Source organism: Nomia melanderi, chromosome 3 (assembly GCF_051020985.1).
Source record: "Nomia melanderi isolate GNS246 chromosome 3, iyNomMela1, whole genome shotgun sequence".
NCBI lineage: Eukaryota > Metazoa > Arthropoda > Insecta > Hymenoptera > Halictidae > Nomia > Nomia melanderi.
The window spans coordinates 6,072,306-6,098,153 of record NC_135001.1 but is presented as its reverse complement, the minus strand read 5'-3'; the positions used below and the strand labels follow the sequence as shown (position 1 = coordinate 6,098,153).

Genomic DNA, 25,848 nt, shown 5'->3' with positions numbered 1-25,848 from the left:
TGGGGGTTTGCGCTCGGTGAATTTCATACGGTACAACAAATTTATCATTTTATCAACAGTATTGAATATTTTTCGATAGAAATTTATTGTTTCAGTAAACATTCTGTTTACCAGTACACAACATCGTTTAATATCGTTTAATAGTACTCTGGGTGCAAATACAGTGATAAAAACGAATGTATTGTGTTACTTTAATTTGAACATTTCACGCGGGTAGTTTTCTGGTCCGGAAACTCTACAGGTTCATTAAAATTGTTGAATTAAATGTATTTCAAATCTCAGATTCAATACGATTTTTAAACAATTTTTTCTTATTTCGTAGAACCGTGCAATAATTGTTTCTGCGAAATCGCGGGATAAGTGAACGTTTAAAACGAAGATAGGAACAAATTAGCGCATTAAGATATTAAATGTAGTTGGTAGAGTTCGTTACTCCATGATTTCCGTCTCCACTTAATTGAAATCAGATGATACTTCCTTCCGTTCGTGTCTTTTGTCCAGTGAATGTACAATAGAGCGCAATAAAGGTCTCGAAGACAGACGGAACGGAGTACGGCGGTAGAATTAATTTAATTACGTCCAGTATCAATTAGTTTGTTCGCCGCGTCTCGGTTTGAGTAGAACTCTTAATAACGGGCGAATTTATCTCGGCGTGATTAAAATAGAATTCCGGGCCCGGGATATATTTGTTCTGGCCGATTCACTTGAAAGTCGGATGACGCGCGACGACTCGAGACTCGCCCGGCGAAGTGATTAACCTTATCGTATCATTACGAAGCTAATTAAGACTGAAACTACGCTATTCCACGGTGCGAAAACGTAAAAACTTTCCTCGCTTCGATGAAGTAAAAATCCATACTTTTTAAGTTAAATCGTAAATCGTTCTGGATTGTGAAAGATTCAATGAGAATAATTAAGGTAATTATTTAATTCGAATTGACGTCTTTACAAATTGATAGAAGAAACCCATTAAAAAATGTCAATAGCAGTCAAGACTGATTTAAAACTCGATTCAATGAATGAAATAACAATCGCATACCATTACCAATGTTCCAATCAAATTTTCTAAAACCAACTCCAGTTGCTTCACGCTGCAAACCCACTTCAACCTATCACTTCACATAACTAAACAAACTAATCAGCTATCACAATTCCATTCCAAACTTCCACCAGTACACCAATAGTTCTCCACATTAACAGTCTTACAAACCTCAAAGTCCTCCATACCCCAAATAAAAAAAAATTCCTCAAAAACCGGAGCACCTTCATTATCGCAGAAGCAACCGCAGTCTCCAACCCAAGAACAGGCACCCATTTACCGCCACAGGGGACGGGGGTGCCAAGTAAGACAGGGATCGGACGGAATCTCGTTTAGTTTCGAATTTCAATTCCCCCGATTGCGTGGGCAGTGTGGTGGGGATGGAAGGCATCGATTATACGGGCGCGACGCGATCGCACGTCAGACCGACACCGTGTTCTCCAGTGTAAACGTAGCGCGACGTCTCGAAACTACTTACGTTAGGCCCGCCCCCGCAGTGCCCGTCCTCCCTAGCTGGCTCCTTTGCCAATCCCGGCAAACATTGGCTTGTTTGACCGACGGGAAAGTTGTCGGCCGTCAGAGGACCCGTCAACGACTGGGCGACACGGGGCCAAAGAATACGGAGGACCCGTCGAGTGGCGATGGGTCGAGGCGACGAGTCCTTCGAGTTTCTTTTATTTCTCGACCCCTCTACCGGCTTCCTTTCTCTTTCCTTCGCTCTCTAGTTCGCTTTCTCCGGCATCCCGTTCTCCATTTCTTTTTTTTTCTATTCCCTCGCCCGTTCCAACGAGGAGCATTCATTGTCCACTCGCGAACTTTTCGAGCTTTCGTGCAAGGCGCACAAAAAGGAGAACGTGGAAGGAGGAGATTGATTGTGAGACCGCCAGGCACAGACCCAGGGCACTTCCCTCGCTTTTCCAACCCCTTCGCGCTCGTTTCGGTGAATCCTTCCTCTCGTCCCTCGTTTTTTTTCGCGCTTCTACGGGCTTGATGAATTTATGATAACGTTTAATGTCCGCGCCGACGAGAGGGCAGCCGTCCCCGTGCTCGGGACCGTTGTTGACGAGAGATGTTTTCGTTTGGATCGCGCTTGTTTGTCGCTGCTTTTTTACTCTTTTTTCCATCGATCGAAGGGTGCACGCCGTCGCGAGAAAGCTGCGTCGTTGCGTGGTTATTCGAAGGGTTGATTCCGTCGTGGACGAGCTTGTCACGTAGACGCAACAAGTGTTGATTTCTGCTGCTCGATGGAGGACTCCCGATATCGAGAGCGTTAGGCGAATGGATTGTGGAATTGTGTAGCTCGCGTGAGATTGTTTTTCTTTTGGGATAGTGTTTCGGAGAAATGAGGATTGATTGGGGTCTGATTTTATGCTCGTGTTTCGGTGAATTGGAAATGATATGGTTGTTTTGAAGTAGATGTTGAATTTATTGACGCCGAACGATGAATTTCATCTGAAATCGAATGTTTTGTTTGGATTGAGGATGGCTCGGTTTGTTGACCGCAAGTCACGAGATATTAATTAATAAATTAGTTTGCCGCATCAAGTGACGGAACACTGGTTATTGCGTTAATCGAGGTATTAATTACACAAAGCAGGGGACACTGTGCCAATTACCGCACTAATTGTTTAGAGCACTAATTAGTCAGCTGGCTTATTGGTCGAATTATTAGGGGAAATTATTTCAAACAATAATTATAGTAAAGTAGAGCGATACAGTAATAATACAATAGTAAATACTAATATAAACTTTATTCAGTTTGATGCACTTATCACGCTAAGAATTCTTGCACTAGTTATAGAAAAATATTGATATTTCGTTAAATTATTTTCAAAAAACGTCATTTGCATTTTCTAAAAAAATATTGAACATTTCTAGTCAAAAACCTTCCTTTTTATTAAACTTTACCCTTAATTGAACTTCGCCTTTTCTAACATACTCTAATTCTCATTTCATTAGGAATACCTCTAAATTCAAGAACAGCATAAGAAAATTGTAACTACACTATGCATCTCTTTTTTGACAACACGTCGAAGTCACAAAAAAAACTATGCACCGTATCAGAATTAAAAGTATACATTAAAAATATAATAAAAATAATAGGAAGAAAATAAATTCGCTATCAAACGATCGCGAAAAGCGAATTAGTGTACTCGGTAGATCAATCCAACCTTCGCGAGGACGTTGCGTCATCATCGAATGTCACGCGTTTGACAGAAGAGCTGGGAACGTTGATAAATAATTTCTCCAGGACCATTTTTTCCGAGACGTTGGGACACTTTTCAAGCGCGGAGGAACCGAAAGGCCGCATTCACGCCGAAGACAGGACGCATGAGTAATTCAGGCGGCTGCATTTCGATCCGTTATCTGCCGCGGCGAGGTAAAAGGTTCATATTTCCAGCGTGTCGCTATCGCGCCTCCATCGTTCGCACGTATCCCTTTCCTTCGCGTGCTCGATACGCACGCGTCTTCTTGCTCACGGGCTTTTCTTCTTCCCTATTATTAAATATTAATACGGCTCGAGTTCTCCACGGACAAACACGAATCCACACGCAAGAAATACGAACGCGAGGAAATCCTTTAATGCTAGGCGGTAGCGGAGAAAGAGAGAGATCCGTCGCCGCTGTTATTGGCGACACGATGAAGGATACGAAAATATGATTTCGCCGAGCTTCTTCAGAGAACAATCTTTGAGTTACATTTAATGTACATTCACCTGGTCGCACAGGATTGTTTCGGAATTCCTGTTTCGTGACTTTCTTCGTTGAAGAGCTTTCTCTCGTAATGGTTTACGCTTTTGAATCTGTCTGGCAAATGCTCGTGATAACATATCGAATAATAATGCAATATCAGAAAGAGAAAGATATATATTTTTATAAAGCAACGAAAAGAGAATTGAATTCTCTTTGAAGATGATTTCAGCAAATAGAAAAGTGTTTCACCTTTGAAAGGTGTAATAACAATTACTTCCCATACTACTATCAAACTTTTAATTCACCTAATACAAAAACTAATATGATATTAATATGAACCTTTGCCACCATATTTCAACGTTTACTTTCTAATTCCCCTCAAAGAATCACTGACTCAATTTCCACCGCAAAGTTAACATATCTTCCGTCGCGAGAGGCGTATTAATTGAAGAGCACGCCTAAAAAGTTCTACAGATTGCCCATTCTCACCGTGTTTATACCTGAACACGTTTTAGTCGGCATTCCATTTGTCCCCGGTTCAATGAACGCGGCGCTTCGTGATATTTTAAGAGACCCACTCGGCCGTCGTAAACGTCGTCGCGCTGCGATCTCTATTTCCGGGTAAAAGGGTCGAGGATCCGTCCTTAATCTCGATCCGCCGCGGGAACAGTTTGATTTCAGATTGCACGAACGTATTCCCAATTTTCTCCGCACGGATCGATGCCGCCGCCGCGTTCTCGACAATTTAGCGTCTCTCCTCGTCGCATCAGCAAATTAGATTACCCGAGAGCCGGATACCCATTCCTTCTTCCACTTTTTCCGGGATTTTTTCCCCTTTCTGCCTCTCCACCATGGTTCGGTCGCCTTCCTTTCCGCCGCTTCCGTCATTTACCTCGCGCTACAAGGATCACCCCGGATTGGCGGAAAATTAGCGCGTTCTTGGTTTTCCCTCAGATCACCGGGAAATCCTCGCGACAGCGGGATAAATTAGACGCGGATTCTCTCGGCGAGAAACTGGCAGCGAAAGTCTGCAGGCTGAATTGATCAGAAGAGGCACTACGGTGAAAGGATTCTTGATTAACCTATGTTGTAGCTCGTCTGGGTCCGTTGGGATCCTGAGTTTGGCGATTATTATTTTTCGAATCTTTGCATTGTTCATTTGTCTAGCTGGTGTAATATTCTTTAGAAATAAAGGGTAATGAAATAGAAGAATGTAAGTTGAAAATATTTGTGTTAAGGTGTGATTATCACACGTGGACCTTGGACGTTTGAGAAAATTGTTATAATCGAAATATTTGCGGCGATTCGCTGGATATATCCAACATTTGGTTTTTATTATTAACTCTATATCTATATGAGTACCCACATGAACGACGAAACTGGATATTTAATAATTTCGAGTTTACCGAGTTACGTCGTTACTCGCATGAATGATGATACTGATATCAATCATAATTGCGTTTACATTGGATAATGGAACAATTGATGATTTCCAACATTACCAATATTAACAAGTGCATAATTAACCGCGGCAATGGATCTGTTTAATTAGGAGCATTATTCTAAACGTACAGCGTAATGAATCGTTCATGGCTTGGGAATTGTTTTGAAAAATAACTCGCTGAGGTTCCTTGACGATGTATGGTAACAATCGCGTATCATGATAACATGTTTGTATTATATTGTTTGTATTATATTGTTTGTCAATGATTGTATTAGGTATGGAATTACATACAGAAATGGAATCCACAAATTACCATCACACTGGGAAAATGTTATTAGCAACCATGGAAATTGTATTGTTTGGTAAACATGGATAAATGTATTGAGAGTATATCATTTTCTTCTGAATCAAAAACGTGCAGAACTTTTCGGTTGATGATATATTAATCACTTCGTTACAGAAATTCATTTGACGAGCAGTTTCGAAGAATTTCGTCGCTAAAAAGGTTTGTTTGTTTCAAGAACTATTTTATCGTCCGTATTATCAGTACTCTCCCTTTTTCCGGGTCTATTTACATTTCAATTATCCTGTCGAGGGAGGCTCCGCGTCGCCGTTAACGAAGATCAAAATTTACGACGACTCACCCTAGCGAAATACGCTTCCCCGACATTCGTGATCCCGGCCGAGATGGAATGGAGCGATCGTGCGCCCGGAATAACAGCCGATTGCCTGTAACTGGTAATATTACAGACGTAATTTCTCCATCTGCGTTTCCATCGGTGAACGCCATCGCGGCGATCCTCACCTAAATCAGTGGTTCTTAACCGATTCAGCACTGAACAGTTAACTTTCATTTCCGCCACAAATTTTGAGTATATACAGTGTAATAAATACTTATTACAAAATTAGACATATTTTTTGTTCCTTACTTCAAGTGTGTTTCGTATAAATTATTCTGGCGAATGAGTAGTCGAATGATCAACTGTTATTTTGCAAGTTTCTTACAAATGTTTCGTAGAATCACAGAAGCTCACTGGAAATTTTGTACAGAAAAAATAGACGTGTTGACTCTACAAGCTCATGAATATATTTCTAAATTTAACACTTATGTATGCGTAATACATAATCTTCAATGAAAGATAACTAGATCTTTATTTTCATAGTTAAACACATATCATTGACAATGTTACCGTTTCTGAAATTCTTTTCTTAATCAGAAATCTTCCGTGACTTGAGGAACCTTAAGAACCACTGCCCCAGATAATACCAGAGTAAGATTTTCGAGAAGAGACGTGGAGCAGGAGATAACGTAAATTTACTGTCCGGTTGTTTTCGATTCTCCCGGCGATCCTCGTCGGGATATCTAACTTCGTTTTAATAAATGCAACGAAGAGAGAGAGAGAGAGAGAGAGAGAGAAAGAGAGAGAGAGACAGAGGTATGCTCGCGGTTTATCAAGGGAGAAGAATAATCCTTTTGATGCCTTTGACTGAAAAAGAGAGGAGGGCGACGTAACAGTCGCTTTATGAAGCAACGCGAAGCTTTCGCCTCGAAACTTTCCTTATCATATCCCCTCGGGGATATCGCGGCCGTCTCTCTCTTCCACGCATTCGTTATCGGTAATCCAGTGCTCCCTTACCGTTATCGGATACGCCGTAATAGAAATGAAATAGATTGAAAGTTTAAGCATGAAAAGAACTTCGGGACGGTCCGGACTTCGCGGGATTCCGCCTGACGACGGACACCGACGCTTATGAAGTTATTTCGCGGACGTTTGGAAGATACGCGTGTAATCAGGGATTTTTATGGTGAAATTTTGGGAAGTTTCGGGAATCGCGGAGAATAGATAAATGAGAGGAATGAGGAGGAACATGTTCGAATGGAAATGGTGTAGTAATTCTTTATGCTGGATTTTTATTGCAAGTGTAAGTGATTGAATATGGGCGTTTTTCTAGATTCGAATTTTAAATTTCGTATTGCAAATTTCAAATTTTACATTTCAAACTTCAAATTTTAATGAATGTACTATTCAGATTTCACATTCCAAACTTCAAATTTTAATGAATGTAGTATTCAGATTTCACATTTCAAACTTCTAATTTCAATGAATCTACTGTTCAAATTTCAAATTTCAAACGCGAATTCAACTCACATTAGAAAATATCTTTAACGCAAGGAAAGCTCGGCAAAATCAACAAAGACAGTAACTTAATTAGTTGCAAAAAAAAACGGTAACATTTCTAACGGAGACGTTATTAAATTACATTGTCTAATGGAATAATTGAATTAACCGCGAGCTTAAACGGAAACTGCAGAGAATCTGCGCTTGAATTTCTGCGGACGCGAGCAAGTAGCTTTTGACACGGACCGACCTTTGCCGGATACGCTGCGCAGATAATCGTGCAAGGCGCGTCTGTAGAAGTGCACAGGGATAAGTCAGCCGGCGTTGTGCAAACTGCAACAACTGTTAACTGCATCGACGGCGAACTTCTCTCGTAGTAAAACGCATAAATAATGGAAACTTCGCCGCGGCAGATAATAGAGCGAGCTAAATGTGTTTCCGCGTTGCCGGTGACAATAGATAACCGTGTAACCGTGCAAGGAGAAATGCATCGCATAAGTCAGACAGCCGCGTGTTCTACTGGCCACAGCTTCGATTAAGTTTACTTGTTACTCGCAGATAGTAAACAGTGAAGACATTACTAATATTCTACTACTATAACCATCTTTTCTTCTCTCCATCAATAATCTAAACTTTTGATTGACTTGCAAATAAAACAGACACAAAATTTCAATAATGAGAAAAAATGAAATTTCTGTTACTCTATAATTTAGTATTTCTTCGTTTCTTTCAATTCTTGACTATTGCTCGTTTATATTAAAAAATATAATACTTGAATATATATATATAATTTTTTAATGCTATTTTTTATAGCAAACTGTTTTGATAGTTTGAGTGAAATCATAAAATCATCGTAGTTTTAAATTTTCAACAACGATTTTATCTTTCTAGTGACTTGTATTTTTTCATAAATATTTAATTCCTTTTTCGAAAATTCCTATCAGCTTTCAAGAATGATCCAGTTCGAAGAATCATTATTAAAAGATTCCAAAATAACTCCGAGTCCGTTTAAACGAAGCGATCCATCGTTCCACAAGGACCCGCGCTGGGAATGCAATTTTCCATAGCGGTACCTGTCGGAGCCGACCAGTCCCCGTGGAGGGAAAGGACGAAGAATTCCCGCGGAAGGCTGCGGAACGGTGGAAATTTATCGCGCGACTCATTTCGGACCCCGGAATAAATGGACACTTGTCCGTGAGCGATGCAAGCTTGCGGGAAAAGACGTGGCTCCCACGGTTTATCGCTGAGACAAACAGACCGATTAAAACAGAAATAAACGGTTCACTTACCGGCGCTGCGCGCGACTCGTAAAGCCGTCTAAGTGTCCATCCAGCGCCGCTAGACGTGTCAGACATGAGAAATAATCCGTGGATTTCCCTTCTGCTCTTCTCGCTCGGCCAGTTGAAAATTAAGTGCCCTTTGAGGCGCGAGATTTTTTATCTCAGCGTGTCCTACGACCAAAGAGAATTTGTTATTTAAATAAAAAACTAAGAAATGATTGGTGTAGGAAGTGTAATTCCGAATTAAAATTGCAATTTGTTAGATAATCCAGATATCATGTGATATAGTGTCGCGCCTTAGATAGATTAATATAGTATATATTTGAAGTTGGATTTCATAATTGGAGAACACCTGATCGATACCCTCGTAACTCAATTAAAAATCCCTCAAAACGTTTGCTCAGCACTGTATTTCTCTGTTAATTCCTCGAATATTAACACAACGCTGGTGTTTATTCAGTTCTACAAATACGGAGTCGTTGATTCCACCGCGTGTCATTATATTCAGGATAATTTCCGATCGTTTATCGCGATTCCCGTTTATGCTTCATCATCTTCTGTGTATCTTTAAACAGTCCACCGAATCATAGCGAGTGTACCGGAGATTTAATCAGTATCGTTACGAGAAAAGTTATACCCTTTCCCGGCTGTGTGCTCCACTAATATTGACGTTAGATCAGGCTACAATTCATTCGGCGCGTTTATATCGAATATCCTCGGAGGTGACAGACTAAGCTTGTTTTACGACGACGGACAAAGAACGTGAAGTGGCGTGGATGTTGTTGACACGCCGATCGGTCAACGCCGGCGACGAAAATCCTCCAATAAAACTTCCGTCGGCGGATTTATTTCATTGGTTTATCGATTAAAAATATTTCGAGCAAGTCCTTCTTCTTTCCGCTCAAATAAGCTTGTCATAATCGAGGAATATCGTCGAAGTCGTGTCGCGAGGGTATTTTCCGGTGTGGGATAGACGCGTCGAGGATCACTCGTTTCCGGTAAATAGAAGGTATAGCTATCAGCTAGGCTTTATCGCAATACGAGCCATCTTTGTCCGGTAAATAAGTGTGCACTCGCCGTTATGGTCAGTCATCGAAATTTCTAACGGCTGATTTTATTATACGCGTTTAACGATCATTACAATGCTGATTTAATAGAACCGTCGCTTTTCGAGTTACGTGAATAAAGTTTTCCACTTGTTTTCATATCAAGTTGGTGCTCAGATTTTGTAATAATTTTATTCGCAGTTTTCCTGCGATACTATACTGAACGTGGAATTAAATTAACGGCACGTGAAATTATGGTAATACAGTGTGAAGGTTTTTAGATACGTAAATCTTTCGTGTTATATTTTGGAAGTGGTGGAATATATTTTTGTAATTCTAGATTAGATTGTGAATGAATTAAAAACGTATGTTACTTATCTTCACTTCTCAATCATTTCATTATAATAATACATAAATACAAAAATATAACTATAATATAACGAAAAAAGAACATAGTGATAACAGAATATTTTTCATTATGTCGTATCCTGAAACTGGCTTATAATTTTATTCGATTGAAAGAACGTGAAGTAAAAAATGAACCATTGCCGGTAAATGGAGAGTAAACCGAAATTTCCAACGACCTGTTCTATTATACTCGCCCCTGCCAATTGTTATTATACCGATTTAGTATCTAATCGTTACTTGAGCACACGCGGCGCACCAGCTGAATTGACGGCAATCGATATAATTATAAGCTCCTCCGCTATCCGAGCAAGGAGGAACTAATTACCGATCGATGTTTCAGCAACTTCCAGCTAGTAGATGGTAGCTTCAGGGAATTTGTCCTACGAGTGTGTATTCTACGTAGAATACTGTGAACCGCCAATTAGAGTGATATTCTTGGTTTCCGGAAAATTCTATGGGCGAAGCTTTTCGCATTTAGAAGAGACCGAATGGATAGTTTAATTACATTGGAGCGCTGTCGTCACTGTTAATTAGTATAATGTTCCTTCTGCGGCTTCCAGTTACTTGGGCATGAAATGTACAATCTTTTACTTTCATTATCGGTGAACGGGAGATATTACTGGATTTATTATCGGAAGAAGTTTAATGAATAGTATTTTACATTGGATGTCTGTGGCGGTAATATATTGAATTATTACACAATATTAAATTACTCCACAGGACATTCAATATATTACATCTCTATTGTGATTTATATCCAAAAGATTCTCATCGAACGTACAGCTTTACTAAATCAAAAATATCACTTAAAAAATAAAAAGCGTCAGAAAAAGATGGTGATGTGCACCGACAATTTATGCGTTATTGGAAGTATCAGTCGCGTCGCGTGTTAAATAAACATTACCACCGGGACAGAAAAGAAAGGGGGAATATTATTCACTGGTATTTTATTAACAGTCCGATGTCCATTATTTAATGCAACGACAGAGCGTTATTTTATTTCGTGCCAGCGATATTCCTGGCTGCGAGAGTTCGACTGTACATTAATTCGCTCGTGACAAATATTTCCAGCGCGACGAACGAGTTACCATGTTACCCGTTGTTCTATGATTTCTTTAACAATAAAATGTGCTCGATAAAACTGGCTCACCGTCGATAATTCATTAGAACATAAAGAATTTGACACTTATTCTATGATTACGTTTACTGTATAAATTAACGATTGTAGACGGTTCGCCCTTTCGCGTGTCAATACTTGGGTGCCTGAGAGATAGTCCAGGCCCATTGACAAATTTATGACCAAGGGGACCACCAGGACCTGGGTCACGTACGCCCTCGTCTGAAGAGTTTTCCTTTTTAGAAAAGCAATTGAGGAAAAGCAGTTAGTCGCCGTTCCTCGTTAGAGCCACATCGCGTAATAAATATATTTAACCTAACTACGGACTTAGTTTTTATTTTAGTAGCTCTACACGATCAATAACAGAAAATTCATATACACAATAAAACTTCATTTATAGTGAACACGACAATTTCTATAATCAAGTAGTTCATATAACAGAGTCCCTCTAATCATTATAAAACTAATGACAACGTGGTATTTGCAATTTATGGAACAATAATTGATAATACCTACAACTAGTAATACGTTATTAATAATATGTAATAACATAATTTCGTTTGTAAACGTAGTTCGTGTAACTAGATCCACCATTATACCTTAGTTTACAAGGGAGCTCCGAGTTTATGTACTTGGAACTACAAAGTAGTTCATACAAGTAGAGTTCTACCGTAACTCATATTCAAAAGAAGCAAATAACATACACGTTCCCGAAATACAATAAAAAAATGTATCTCACGAATCGTCAAGATGTCACGGTGCAAGGGGTTACGATGAAATGAAATGGGCGAAACCGAACGCAACAGCGACCGGGGAAGTGGTCGATCGGTGGGAATCGATCACGGCCGAGGTCTTCGTTCCGCGTGTCCGATAAAAACTTTCTCAACGACCCTTTCCGGCCCAGCATTCTACTTCACGTCTTCCCTCTCCTTTTGTTCTTCTACAATATCTTTTATACCACGACCTCGTTTCCTCGAAGAGCCTCGTAGAGTGATGGTGAACAGGAAAGCTGCGGGAAAGACGGAGAGGACCGAGGGAACGCGAGAAAGGGGGAAAGAGAGGTCGCAGCGAACAGCTGAAACATTAAATTCTAAATGAAAAGGCAGCGGCGAGCAGGATTTCGGAATTTCAGGTCGACGGGCGGCGGTGGGGAGGAGGGAGTGCGAGCAAAAGGGGGAAAAATGAGCGGAAGAAGAGAGGAAGCCGAGGAACGAGGAAAGGGGCAGGTGTAAAAGCGAAGCTGTAAAACGTGGCCAGAATCTCCTGGTTGAGTCACTGGGCATTCAGACAGCGTCGGAGAGCGGGAGAGAGCGAGAGAAAGAAGAGAATTATTCGAAACTACTCGACGAGATCTGGCGGTTAATTCGACGTTCAAGCGCAAATGAAGTTTCACGAGTGACGCGTGCGCCTCGTCGGAAGGGGTGAGGAAAAAGGGACTTGTTAAAACACTATGACGCCCGGTACGTCTCGCCAGGTGACACGCTACGGACACGGGTCACGACGGGTTTCAGTGAACTCGAAAGAGGAGTAAAAAGGACCTTGATGTTTTACTTTTCACCCTCGTGCCGCTTCGCCGAGCGGCCGCGCTGAATCCTGATCGCCTCGTCGAGTGACTATCAATTTGCCGTGAAACGTACCTGGCTACGCTAGCGTTTTCAGGAATTTATATCTTATGGTTGTTCGTTCGTGTGTGCAGACGTGTGCGATGATGTGATGGGAATGTGCAGCAGGGTTCTCCGGTGGATGAGGAGATCGGTTAGAATATACTAAAGCCTATGTGACGTGGCCTCAGTTATTGATTATAATTTTTGTGAATAAACTTCAATCGATATTCGAATATTTTTGTATAAATACCTGTTTGTAGATCTATTATCAAGCTGTGTTGTTAGTTCTTCATTATTTGTTGAAAATTGGAAATACTTGAGAACTGGGAAAGTGGAGTTGCAATGAAAATAGTTTTTCTTGAAAAATATGGAAGGTGTTAGATTTTGGATATTTTAAACATTCTTTCGTGTCGTATGCGTTTTGTACACTCTCAGGTTTCGTATCAATGCATAAAATTATGCAGTCTATTGATTGTGTATTTATGTATTAATTGAAGTATATGATGAAAGCTATGTAATATGGAATTATACTTATAATATAATTACGAAGTGTAAAGAGAATTTTATGTTTACGATGAACGTGTTTATATTGTATGATTATTGAATTGTGGATTATAAATGGAACAATTTGCTGGAATATATTAGGGCAGGTATATGTAAGGTAGACAATCGAACGTTTTAAACTTTAAACTATTCGTTTGTGCAGTTATAAATACAGGAGATATTTACGTAATCCCTTTGCAGAGCTAAATCAATATATACATATATTTACTGGAACGCGTTTATTCCTCGATCTATTCTCGGTCACCGTCGACCAAACACTAATCTTGGTGCTCGACCGATTCTCTAGTTGCTTTCCTCTCATTACTCGTCCAACTACGTGCATTGTAGTGTTTCTTATTTACAATCGGTTGCTCGTTATAACAACAATCCGCATAATAAGTTAAATTATTATCTATAGATCATTACAACAGTAACGTGCAATACTCTATTTCTTTTACTTTCGATTTCATTTGACCCTCAACTGATTCGTTGAAGTATCTAAAAATACGTTTACTCCCATCATTGACGTTAAAATCTATATTCCCTACTTACTATTTTAAATAAATTATTATACAACTCTACAATCTAACCAAAAATTATCTGTTTAATAAATTTACGTTTATTACAAAGAGTCTAAATAAGTTCAACGTAATAAAACAATCATGAGAAATATTATTTCAACATTCGTTTCCTTATATCCCAACAGATCGAACAAAATATCTAATCAAATCTTCGAATGGCAGCATTCTAATCATAATACCAGTCAACAGCGGCGTCACGAATTCGTGAATACCAGCATGAATTCGCGGTTGAGCAGCTGAATGTCGTTATTAATTACAATTAAATACGGCGAGTCAGACTTCGACTAATTTAGAAAGCGTTACCCGGCAGCTGAAATTTCAAGCGGCACTGAACCGGCTAATGAACCGTCAAAGATCGCATTTCTGCTTGGTTATTCATCATCCGCGGGCCGACTATCATCCCGCGGGGCCAACTCTCCTCCGCCTCGAATTCAACAAAGTTCGCGGAGAACGCGTATATATTCATTCGCCGCGGAGGCGGCGCATGTCTGCATTCCAAGAAACACGCAATGCATACGAAAAATGTTATTTTTCTGCGGCGGGAGAACTTCTATTGATAACAACTGAATCTAACAACTCTGCTGTATGTATTTCTGAATTCTTGGATTGCTTTCACGATCACCGCGGCCGTGCCGCGAGCTTCAGCGACTTCCCTCGCGAAATTGCTGCGGGAAAGAAACTATTTTTCCTCGTGGACCAGCGACGCGGAAGAAATTCTTCATTTTTTCCCGCATCAATTCTGTCTTCGCGCTTCGTTCGCGGTAATAAGTGTATTCTCGGCTTTCTCGTGGAACTGTGGCGAATATGAAACTACGTCAACTACGTGTGACCATTCTTACAATGTGGTATAAAAACACAAGAGTTTCTGAACAGAGCAACTTTTCGTTTTATATTCTACAAGTAACAAAAGAATTTTAGACGACTATTTCAATATTGGTTCGTTAAGTTGGTATCTTTTATTTGTCTCATCTTTATACTGAACGTGAATGAAAATTCCTTTAGATACCAACTTTAAAATATAAAATAATAAAATTTGCTCAGAAATGTTCACTCTCATGTGCACGTAAAATGTAACCACATCTTCTCAACTTTACGTTATTAAACGGAACAGAATTCCCAAGATCGAGCCATCCGTGAATTTTTTATTCCACATTTCCCTAAAAAATTCTTTTCCTCCTGCGAGAATTGCCCGCGTTAAAACAACATCGAACGCGTCAAGAAATTAATTGCCGACACCTTCGAGCCCGACAGCGAGCGCATGAATAATACCGGTGCGCTGGAAAAATATTTCGAGACAAAGAACTCCGCGCGACGTTCCTGCGGAAAAGAAATTTTTCAAACCGTTAGCAATCATTTTTTCCTGCCCCGCGGGACGCTCAGCGCGAAATACGGTCGGGGCCGAGGGAAACCGATGATAGAAGTGGACCGAGAGTGCGTCCGGTCACGTAAGACAATACATCACGCGGTTACGGGCATCTCCATGTGAATACGCGTGTGCATGAATTACGCCCGGCGGTTTATGCGTGGCGTACTCGCCCGCACACCGACGAAAATGTGGCGTTGCTGCGTGGGTGACAGTGTTCTATAGGCCAGTGGTTCTTAACACGATAAAAGCAGTGCTCTTTTTGCTTCGATTTCCATTTAGCCATATAAATAAAAAGAAGAAGTTTGCTTTTTGTTTATAATGGTTTCATAAAATTCATTGTAAACGGCGTGAAGATTTTTTGAAAATCATATGATTTATGAAATACTGCGCCTGACATTTTCCTTAACACTAGATTTAGGAACATTTATTGTACAGTTTATTCTGTTGTTCCTGCGAAGATTGATGTTTGTTTCTTTTCGGTTTTGAGCCATAGGACGGCTTGGTTCACGTCAGTAACGCATTGTAGCTACTTAGTAACTTAGCTACCTAGCTACCTAGCAACTTAGCTACCTTGTGTCCTAGGTACCTAGTAACTTAGCTACCTAGCGACTTGGGTACCTAACAACTTAGCTACTTTGCTACCTAGAAATTTAACTACCTTCCTGCCCAGCAACTTAGCTACCTTGCTACCTAGAAGCTTAGCTACCTTGCTACCTAGCTACTTAGCTACCTAGCAACTTAGCTACCTAGCAACTTAGCTACCTAACAACTTAGTTAACTTGCTACCTAGTTGCTTAGTACTTTGCTGCCTAGCTACTTAGCTACTTAGCTATTTAGATGTTTGACCGCTCAGGTCGGGCAAATACTCCACTGTACGACGTCGATTAATGTTTCGTGTACCATGAACTTCTTTCAAACTATTTTGAACTGAAAAACATTCTCTGTCGTGGACCACCAGGATATATTAACCCTTTGAAAAGGAATGCCGCTGTTTTAAAGATATTAAACTTTTGTATACAAGATAGAAAGTTATCAACACATAATTCATTTATTCGAATACTAAAAGCTTGATACATAGTTTCCTCCTTCTTTAGAGTATACTTGTTTGATCTAAGTTAGCCACCTTCTCTGAAGGTTTCGAATACTTTAAAATATCCACGACACGAGGAGCTTTGCGTACACCTGAGAATCCGCGGATCACAGGTTAAGAACCACTGGTATAGACGGTTTAGGCTGTAGATTACAGCCGACTCGCGACTGTGTTTGCGTAAGATATTACAGCCATTTAATATCCTATTTACAATATTCCACCGTTATATCTTAGTCATTCAGCGGCAGGGCGGTACGTAACGAGGTCGTAACGCGTTTCCGTTACCCGCACGATCCGTATGCACCACGGTAACGAGCTGTTCAAGAGCCAGTTCAATGGCTCTTTTTGATGTGGCTCCCGATCGAACGGTTTCTCTAAATGCGGGGTCAAACCTGATTCCAGATACACTGTCCACTGATCGATTCACGGGGTATTTAGCTGGTATTCGATGACGCGTGATTGAGGATAACAGTGTAATGATAGGATGTTTCTCTCGTTTAATTAAAAATGGACGCTGGTATTAAGGAAAAATGTGAATAGAGTTGAAACATGTATTTCTTGCAATTTTAATTTTTTCTTAAATGGAACGGAGTAATTTATACTAGATTTATAGACCCTTATTGTACATTATAATTTATTGTCTTTAAAAAAAAATAGGTGTTCTTTTACGTAGATCACAGAAGATAAAACTTCAAAAATAGAGAATTGGGACATGTTTTTTTGACAGAAACTTTTATCGTATAAATTTTACGAAATTTTATGTCGAATTATCGAATATTTATTAAATGAATCTATTGTTAAAAAATACGAATATGTTGTGTTTCTATACGAGATTGCATTGTTCTCTTCAAGAAACTCACTCTATAAAAGTTTTAAACTAAAGTGCATAAACCATGAATACCTCGGCAAATATTTCAATCCTGTGATCCAAGATATCAGCGAAAACATGAATTTTATTCCAGGTTCGATCGGACCGCGATCGAGCCATCCGCAGATCGCAATCACGAGAATTAGGACCGTATGAGCCACCATTTCGTCGTTCTTCATTCGCCCCGATCAAGCCGTAAACGCATAACTCGTCCCGAGGCTCGTATACCATAAAAGCTGATCACTCACCTCAGCACGCATTTGGTTCGCAATCGTGTACCAGATTTTCTCCGAGATATCCCTGGATGTCCCGTTCGCGTAAATTCCAGTCGAATAAAACGAAAAATGATAAAAATATCGGCTGGCGAGAGTTTCGAACGTTCGTTTCTCCCTTTTCGCCGCTGGCTGCTAGAAAGCCGAGATAAAAGAGAATATTCAGGTGCCGGAGAATCGTTGGCAGCTTGCGGTGCTAGCTCGAGAATGCGAGTTCACGGTGCTACGCGCCGAGTCAGGTCGAACGTGGTTATTTGGGATCGATTCGATACTTTGTGTATTGCAGTCGATTTATTGTGTATTATTGTATAATAATACAACAGTACAATCCTACGGTGTCATGTTTCATAACATAGGATTGTTATAATTATTGCAAGAAATTATTACTAATATTATCTGTTAATATCATAATTACGATTATTCTAGAAGCGATAAAGCCGATCGCTACAGTCGAAATACTTCAAATTCCAACATTAAAAATACTAATGATTTCAACCTCAGGAGAAGTGTCTTCTATTTCACAATTCTAATCCACTTACTACTCAATATCATCTACTCTTAAACTTTTAAACCTTCTCTAAAATACTTTGCACTAAGAATATCCCCTAAGATCCATTCATGTTCCACGACCATTAACCTGTCAGAAACGTTGAAAATGTACACAAAACATAACTCTTCCAAACAAATGAAAAAAGCCACTCTATCAAGATCACCAGCATCAAAGAAACTTCGAAAACACCTGAAACATTCGTGTCCCATTCCCCACGAAAATCTGTCATCAACCATGCGGCGCACGAGTGCACGTAGCGCGACTACCCACCAACCGCTCCGTATCTTACCGAATAATATAAATCGACCTTACATCGTCGTCATCCGCGAGATACCCGGAACTCCATCTCATTCCCAACTCCCGAGAACTGCCGCCTTCCACCGGAGTCGTTTACCAAATTGATACCGGTCGTCGCCGGAAAGTTTCGCGTCGCATAAGCTTCCCGCGCGCCGAGCTCGTCGAGTTACACGCGGACACGCGTGCAACTTTCCGCGACGCGGATTATTAGCGTGGCTCTCGTCGCGCTCGGCAGTGCTTACCGATCCTATCGCCGATAAAGTTCGCGCGGGCGTCCCGGGCATCCTCTCGGTTATCGAACGTCCGCGACCGACGGCGACGCTTTGAAATTATTTCGGCGCGCGGAAGGACCTGTGGAACTTCCGCAACTCGGTAACTACCTCGGCCGAGAAGGAGTTTCGATTTGTCGGGCGGTGCACTCCGTCGACGGGCGAAGAATTCGCCGACGAATTCTCGGCGGAACGCTGCCCCGGGACAGCTTGGACAACCGGGATAGATTAGTTTCTGACCGGGCCGGCGATATTGGATCGTTCCATGCCGGACGGCGAGTATAAAACAACCGAACGCGAACGCTGAAACTGGTTGCTCTGACGGCCGGACAGCGGAATTTGGTCACGTACGCGGGGTCGGTAATATGAAAGTAACTTTAGGCGGACAGTCTGCTGGGATCGATTCGTCGGTCAGCGTTCGGAAGAGGATTCAGCCGATTCGGCGAGCTTTGGGGTAGGTTAATTTTTCGGCGGACGCGTTTGTTGTCCGACCGCTGGGATGGGAGTGTAAGATAGTTTGGGAAGCGGGGGATTTGATTAGAAGTTGGAATTTGGAATAAGTGTGGAATTGGGTTATACAGTTCAGATTTATTTGGTAATGGGAAAGTGAGGATTGAGATGTGTCGGTGGAGTGGGATAGATGAATTCTTTTGGTGGATTTTGAGTGTTCGAGTTGTTGAGTGGAATTAATTGGGTTAGAAGTTGGGGTTTGGAGTGAGTAGTGTGGAATTAAGCTTAGCTTGATTTCTATAGAGATTAATTCGCTGGAGAATCATTGATGAAATGGTATTGAGATATTGGAGGGTATAAGGTAATTGAGATATATTAGTTTAAAACAGTTTTTTATAAAGAATTGAATTATGCATCGAATTCTTAAATACTGGGAAGAAGGGGAAGATCATATCAATGTCTGATCATTTGAATAGTTGAATTACTCGTTTACAGCTTTCAATTTCAGAAACCAAAGTCTGAAGTGGATAAGATAGCCTTCAGCAGATAAGAATTGAATCGTTTCAAACAATAAGAATAAATGAATTTCGTGAAAGACTCATTTAATAGTTCCTTATCGAACAGCCAGTATAAGGCTACACAAGTAACAACAGGTCGCACACGAAGCAAGCAGAATCCTATGATAGCCCGTGAAGCAATAAAACGAAATCGTTTCTGGTCAAATAAATGGAACAGTCCCTGATTGAACGAGAACAATGGTCCCTGGCGCGCAGAATAGTAGAACACATTCCGTTACTGGTCAGACAGTAGAATGCGGTCGTGTTTACACAGACGGTAACAGAATCACCTCCGAACAGAGGCGAGTACGATCATGTTTACTGCTGATGCAGTAAGGGTTCAACTTATACGAGTGCAGTAGAACAGGATCGCCATTTGCCAGACACGTACGAGTTCAAACTATATGGTAATTTATTAATACAAAATGCTTTAAAATACAATATGTATTAAAGCTAAAATATTATGTACAATGCTTGCCTCAAGATTTGAATTAACTACATGACCAATTCAATCAATTCAACTACAGATCTTTTCAAGTTCAACTCCTTGACCTCTAGCCACACTATCATTCCTACTACGAAATATTCTCACCCCATACATATTCCCATAAAACTCTACTAAAGATAGCAATGTTCCATCATCAAACGAAGCTAGATTTAACCATAGAACCACCCCGAAGTCAAATTATATTTTAAAACTAGTACCATAAAAACATCAACAGTGCGTCTATTCGCATTTCAATTGACTTCTGATCCAGTTTACACGCTACTAAATCAATTCCGTTACTAATTCCGCAGCGAATCTGTTTCTACGAAAAACAGCAACAGAATCCAGGAATGGTCCATTTCCATGTACCCCGGCGTTAAAACCACATTTAGAAGCGCACGATACCGTGCCAGGCACGAAAACAGCATCAATAAAAACTGATGTAATTATTCGCAGAAAATTCTCGTTGACGCGATCAGCAACTAATTGTCGGAAAACATCGGGGCCGCACGGTCGAATAAACACGTTCCGCCACCGGGGGGATATCACCACGAAAACCGCGTCCGCGGGACAGTTATGAAATCTTTGTCCAGCGTTACACAATCGGCCTGTCCCGCTGATAGATTTATCTCGCGCCGGCCATCATCGAGCCGAAACGATTGCGTAATTAGTCGAGAGAGCGCCGGCTCGAAAACAGCGAGACGGGGACGAGGCTCGGATGCGTTAAAACGCGACTCGACCGGCAGCTAATTAAAGGGACCCTGAAAAATGTATGCGTCGATAAATCAGCAGTGTCGCCAGTCACGACTAATGGGGATTAAAATATCTGATTCCGGCTAAATTGCAGCGGACACGCGTCCCCCTGCCCCATCGCCCCGGGATTTTTCGATAAACGTCAATTTCGCAATTAAAATACAACAGCGCGCGTCAAATGAGCACGCAACGTCTGTCGCGCGGCCGATCATTTACCCGATAAATTATTTCCGAGGCTTTCCCCGTGTCTAATAATCGATTCACCTGCTTAACCTCGCCCGAGCGAACGAACGGTCCAGTTTTTCTAATTATTATCGGATGATCCGCCGGTATCAATATCATAATTGTGCAACGCGCAACGAGGATCTTCGGGAAGAATTTCCCGGTTTCGCGGGGCAAATCGAAAACATTGCACCTGATATCTCGCATTATTCCGTGTAACAGCGTTTCGCATGAATTTACGATACCGAAATGATTCGACAGACTAATTAAGTGCGATTTAATTTAATTATATCCGCGCCGAACGGCGATGTGTTGAAACAGTTAAATTGAATTACTCGGTCGGTTCGATACTTCCGCGCGCGGGAATTTTGCAGATTGTTTTAATTATTCCGCGCTGCACGCTGGACACGCCTAGAACGTTGCGATAAAAGCTTGTGACCGCGATTGCGAAATGTAAAAAGAAAATTCATCGTATGAATCGAAACGTTTCGATTTCGAAATTTTCGAGCTTCTCAGTGTCTATATTGAAAAGAACTTATTATGTACTGTACTTATAAATTATTACAATTTTGTATCATACGTCAATACGTGTGAAACAACGTGCTCGTGAGAATTATGCATTGCTCACAATTTTCAGCGACGGTAGATAAATGTTTCACTGTTCGATCGCGAAGGCTCTCGAAATAGAAAAAGAGAATAAATGATCTCGATTTAAACGTTTTAATTTCGAAACTTTCAAGTTTCCCGATATCTCTATTAAATGGGATTTATTACAAACTTGATCTACAATGTATTACCACTTTGCATCGCGAATCAATAGACGAAGAACAATATGTTCGCGAGAATAATGCAACGTTCACGGAATTCGGCGGCTCTGAGCAATTTTGCCGCCGTTCGAGCGTGAAGTTTCTCGAGGAAATAACCTGTCCACGAGCTAACGAATCATTAATAATTCATTCAAGCCATTGGCGGCACTTTAAGCCGTTTAATCGTGTAGCTGGGCCTCTCTTCGGCACAGTTTTCCAGGGTAAATTACTCGAGACACCAGCCGACTGTATAATAATTAAAATGTTCTCGCGAGATACGCCGACAAGGGGCGATGCTTAGGTAAAGGGGAACAGGCTGTCGTGTTGCGAGCGTTGTCGGGACAAGCGAAAAAATAAGACGATGATAAAGACGACGCTGCCGGGATAAAAAGGATCGTTCAGGCATTATTCATACTTCGCTACGTTCGGATAAGCGTGCGTAGGACTTTCGTACGCGCAAACTGTACAGGGTGATTCGCTTAAAATGCCGTTGTCTTTGAACTTCAGGGAAAATATTATCTATAAATTTATGCTTCAACCTAGAGTGACAGTATTTCTGGAAATATAGACCTTCCTACATTATTCTCTGAAGAAGAGAATTAGACGATACGAATTTTGAGAAGTCGAGAAGTAGAATAATGGTTTTGTCAAATAAAAATGTTTTAATATATAGATGACTTATAATTTGCGTTAGTTAATTACATATTTGATGATTTGACATATAATAGTTATTCTGTAGTATTAACTTTTTCCACAATAGTTATTATATAATAATTACTTTATAATAATAACTTGCTTTACAGTAGATACCCTGTACCAGTAACTTCCTCTAGAACAGTTCCTCTGTAACAACAATAACCTGGTATATAATATATATTCTATAACAGTAACTCGATCTACATTACTTACTCCATAATACTAACTTACACCTACTTATTATTGAAAATATTCAGTAATTTACTATAAAGAATCGTCTGCAGTATAATCTGTTTATCGAACACTTTGGCATTTTTACGTGGAGGCTTGCTCTATCACAAAACGAAGAGGTACATTAAGTAGAGCTATACTGGCCTGGACATCCTGTACAATATGAGCAAATTGTTTTCCGCCGTCTGCACGCCACTTGCTCTTTTATTTCTCCTTTGTCACTCTCCCTTCGGACATGCTCGATGCCCGCGTCACACGACAGCGTCCATTATGTCTTGTGAAAGCGAAGATGAGCTCCGCGTGTTCCGCGCGCGAAGAGGGGTCGGCGAGAATGAGGGAGCGACCCTTTTAGGATTCTCGTAAAACCTCTGGTTCATTTAGGGATTCTCGTGATTAATTGGCCGCGCGCTTTGATTGTCCTTCGAGGAATATTTCATGCACACTTCCCGAGCTATTCGCTTCATTGTTTCAACGCGGCGGGGTTACATTTAACCTGGTGAATCCGGGAAAAAGCTAATTAATCAGTGAAATATATAGTTCAAACAAGCCGTTCAACAATACGGGGTTAATAATATGATTTAATATTAAATCATTAGGCGTCCTTCGCATCGAATTACGACTGTCCGCGAGGAACGCGTAATTACTGTTTCATTACACACTGAATCAGTCACGAAAATTTTAGTTCCACCGAAGGAAAGGAGTATAAGGAATTTTAATCACCGGACGGGAACACGAGACCGCGCGTGCGTGTATTCCATTGTTCAGGGATCAGGTTTTAAGATCGGTGGTTAAATTGCAATTTAAATCGAGAACGGTTGGTAAGATGCTTTCGAGTAATACCTTCTGCAAATGACGATTTAGTTGCCCAGCGGACGGAGCAAGTTACACATTTGAAACTTTATTAGTGTATTCAGTGTATTGATAGAATTAATAAGTTTGTAAGTTCGTAAGTTAGTAAGTTTGTAAATTTGTTAATTAGGAAATTTGTAAATTTGTAAATCTGAACAATTTTAAATTAAAAAATTTCAGATTTGAGATTTGAGACCTGAAAATTTGAAAATTTAGAAATAGAATTTCTTGTAATTTCGTGTCTGAAATTTGAAAGTTTGTAATTTCAGTGGTATTCTGTTGGTAGAAATTTCATGCTTCACCATTCCATTATATTGCTCCCGTTACGTTTATTAATTAATTACTAGTACATAAATAGGAATTCATTTTACCAATAACTGTCGATAGTCTACGGCTCCAATAGCGGTTGTCGTTCAGTGTAACGAATTTTCGAGGCTTCTTTCCAGCTGGCTTGAGTCAGACGGATCGATCCACGGAATCTAATTGCGATTAATTTGTCCAGAGCGTTTCGTGACGCCCGGCTCGCTCGAGCGTGCATAGACCGAATGACATTCTATTCGAAGAAATTTCTTGCCCCTCCATTCCATTAAATTGCTCCCGTTACCTTTATTAAGCACCACTCGCGTTGCATCCTCAAAGGCCTCCTCGACACACACGCAATGCGCTTCCACGTATTTGTGCCGGCTTCTATTCCGAGTGCGGTGTTCAATAACATCTAAAAATGTGTTTCACTTTCAGCTATCGAACGATAAAATGGCTCACTCAGAAATGCATCTCGGGAGCGAAATAGTTTTCCACGAGTAATTTAATAATTAATATGTCAATCTATCAACAAATCGTACGTTGTAAATTTGTACCTTCATATTTTGGTCCAATCGGAGTAGGATTTCAAAATGTGTCTTGGATCGAAGAATGTAAATTTGTAAACATTCAGGGAAACGAAGATTTACAATTTTCCTGCTTTATATTATAGTGATTTATATTATAGTGATTCCACTACACAAAGTATGAAAACTAAAATTTCGAAGACGCCAGACCAAGGCTGGAAACTCCTAAACAGCGAAAATCGCAAGCTCGAAACTTACACGTCGCCTAAACCGGTCTTCCCGAAGTCACGGGGCCTGAACTTGTGAAATTTTAAAGCTTCGGGAGCTCGGTGCAGCTCGAAGTTTCTTCGAACAACCGAACCGTCAGTGGATTACCGGCGCTTAGTACAAAACTCCTAGCGGAATCGAGTCAATAAACGCGAACGTTATCAGCGGACCGTTCCGGGGCCATTAAAAATTCACTTCACATTTACGCAGTTTGTTCATCTTCGGTTGAAATAATCACCGCGAAATTTGTTACTCCTCGTTGTCCTGTGTAACTGGCTCGCGGATCGCGCGAACGGGATTTTAATTGTGCTGCCGACGCAATCGGCGCGGATCTAATTACGACAATTAGCCGAGCTCGCGTAGGTATTGCCGCGAACCACGTTCGCTCGCAAAAATACCGTGTTATTTAAATTATTGTCGGGCATTGGCCCTAGCCGGCGGCGATCGATACGCGATTTCCCCCTCGTCACTCGACTATCGGCCGTTTACTCGAGCATTTTATTGCAATGATGGCAAAAACAACGGACACGGTAGACCGCTAATCAGTGCGGAGGCGCGCGCGTTGGCAAACTTTATTCCTCCGGCATTTCACGGATCGCTGGCGTGCTCGCTTGTTCAATTTTTCCGATCGATCCCGTCGTACAATTCCCGTTTATCGAATTCGAGACCGCGTTTCTCGAAATGAATCGAAATAGTTTTTGCTTGCTCGGTCTGAGGAGTACGTTCGAACGGTTCTCACGTGAATAGTGGAACGACTCCATTTAGACCGTTCAAAAGTATTAACCATTCCGGTAAACATTTGATTTTTTTCTTGGAATTTTTGGAAGTAAGCATTGTTAACGGTTCATTTAACAGTGGCTTTTAAAGCAGAGAAGAATAGGTATTCTCGAGTACAGACCATTTTAAAAGCATTTTATCTCGAAACATGTTTCCTCAACTTAGATAACCAACCTTTTCGAACATTCTTCTTTCTGCTGTAGATATACAATAAAGAATTAACAACAGAATCTGGTTCGACTTTTCGAAATTACACGTAATGCAACATACATAAAATCTAGCAGGAATGTTTTATAATGTATTTAAAATGTAATTCTTCGAACAGTAGTTAGAAAAAGC

The 25,848-nt window shown here is 40.7% G+C and overlaps 1 protein-coding gene across 5 annotated transcripts in view; it reads right to left on the bottom strand.

The window, feature by feature from the left end:
* Positions 1–25,848, bottom strand: part of NLG-5 (neuroligin 5) — a 250,622-nt gene that overhangs the window by 62,137 nt on the left and 162,637 nt on the right. For all 5 annotated transcript variants that reach the window (XM_076365774.1, XM_076365775.1, XM_076365777.1 and 2 more), the window contains one exon: positions 8,586–8,747. The gene's annotated coding sequence lies outside the window, so the exon portion shown is untranslated. The remainder of the gene's footprint in view (positions 1–8,585; positions 8,748–25,848) is intronic.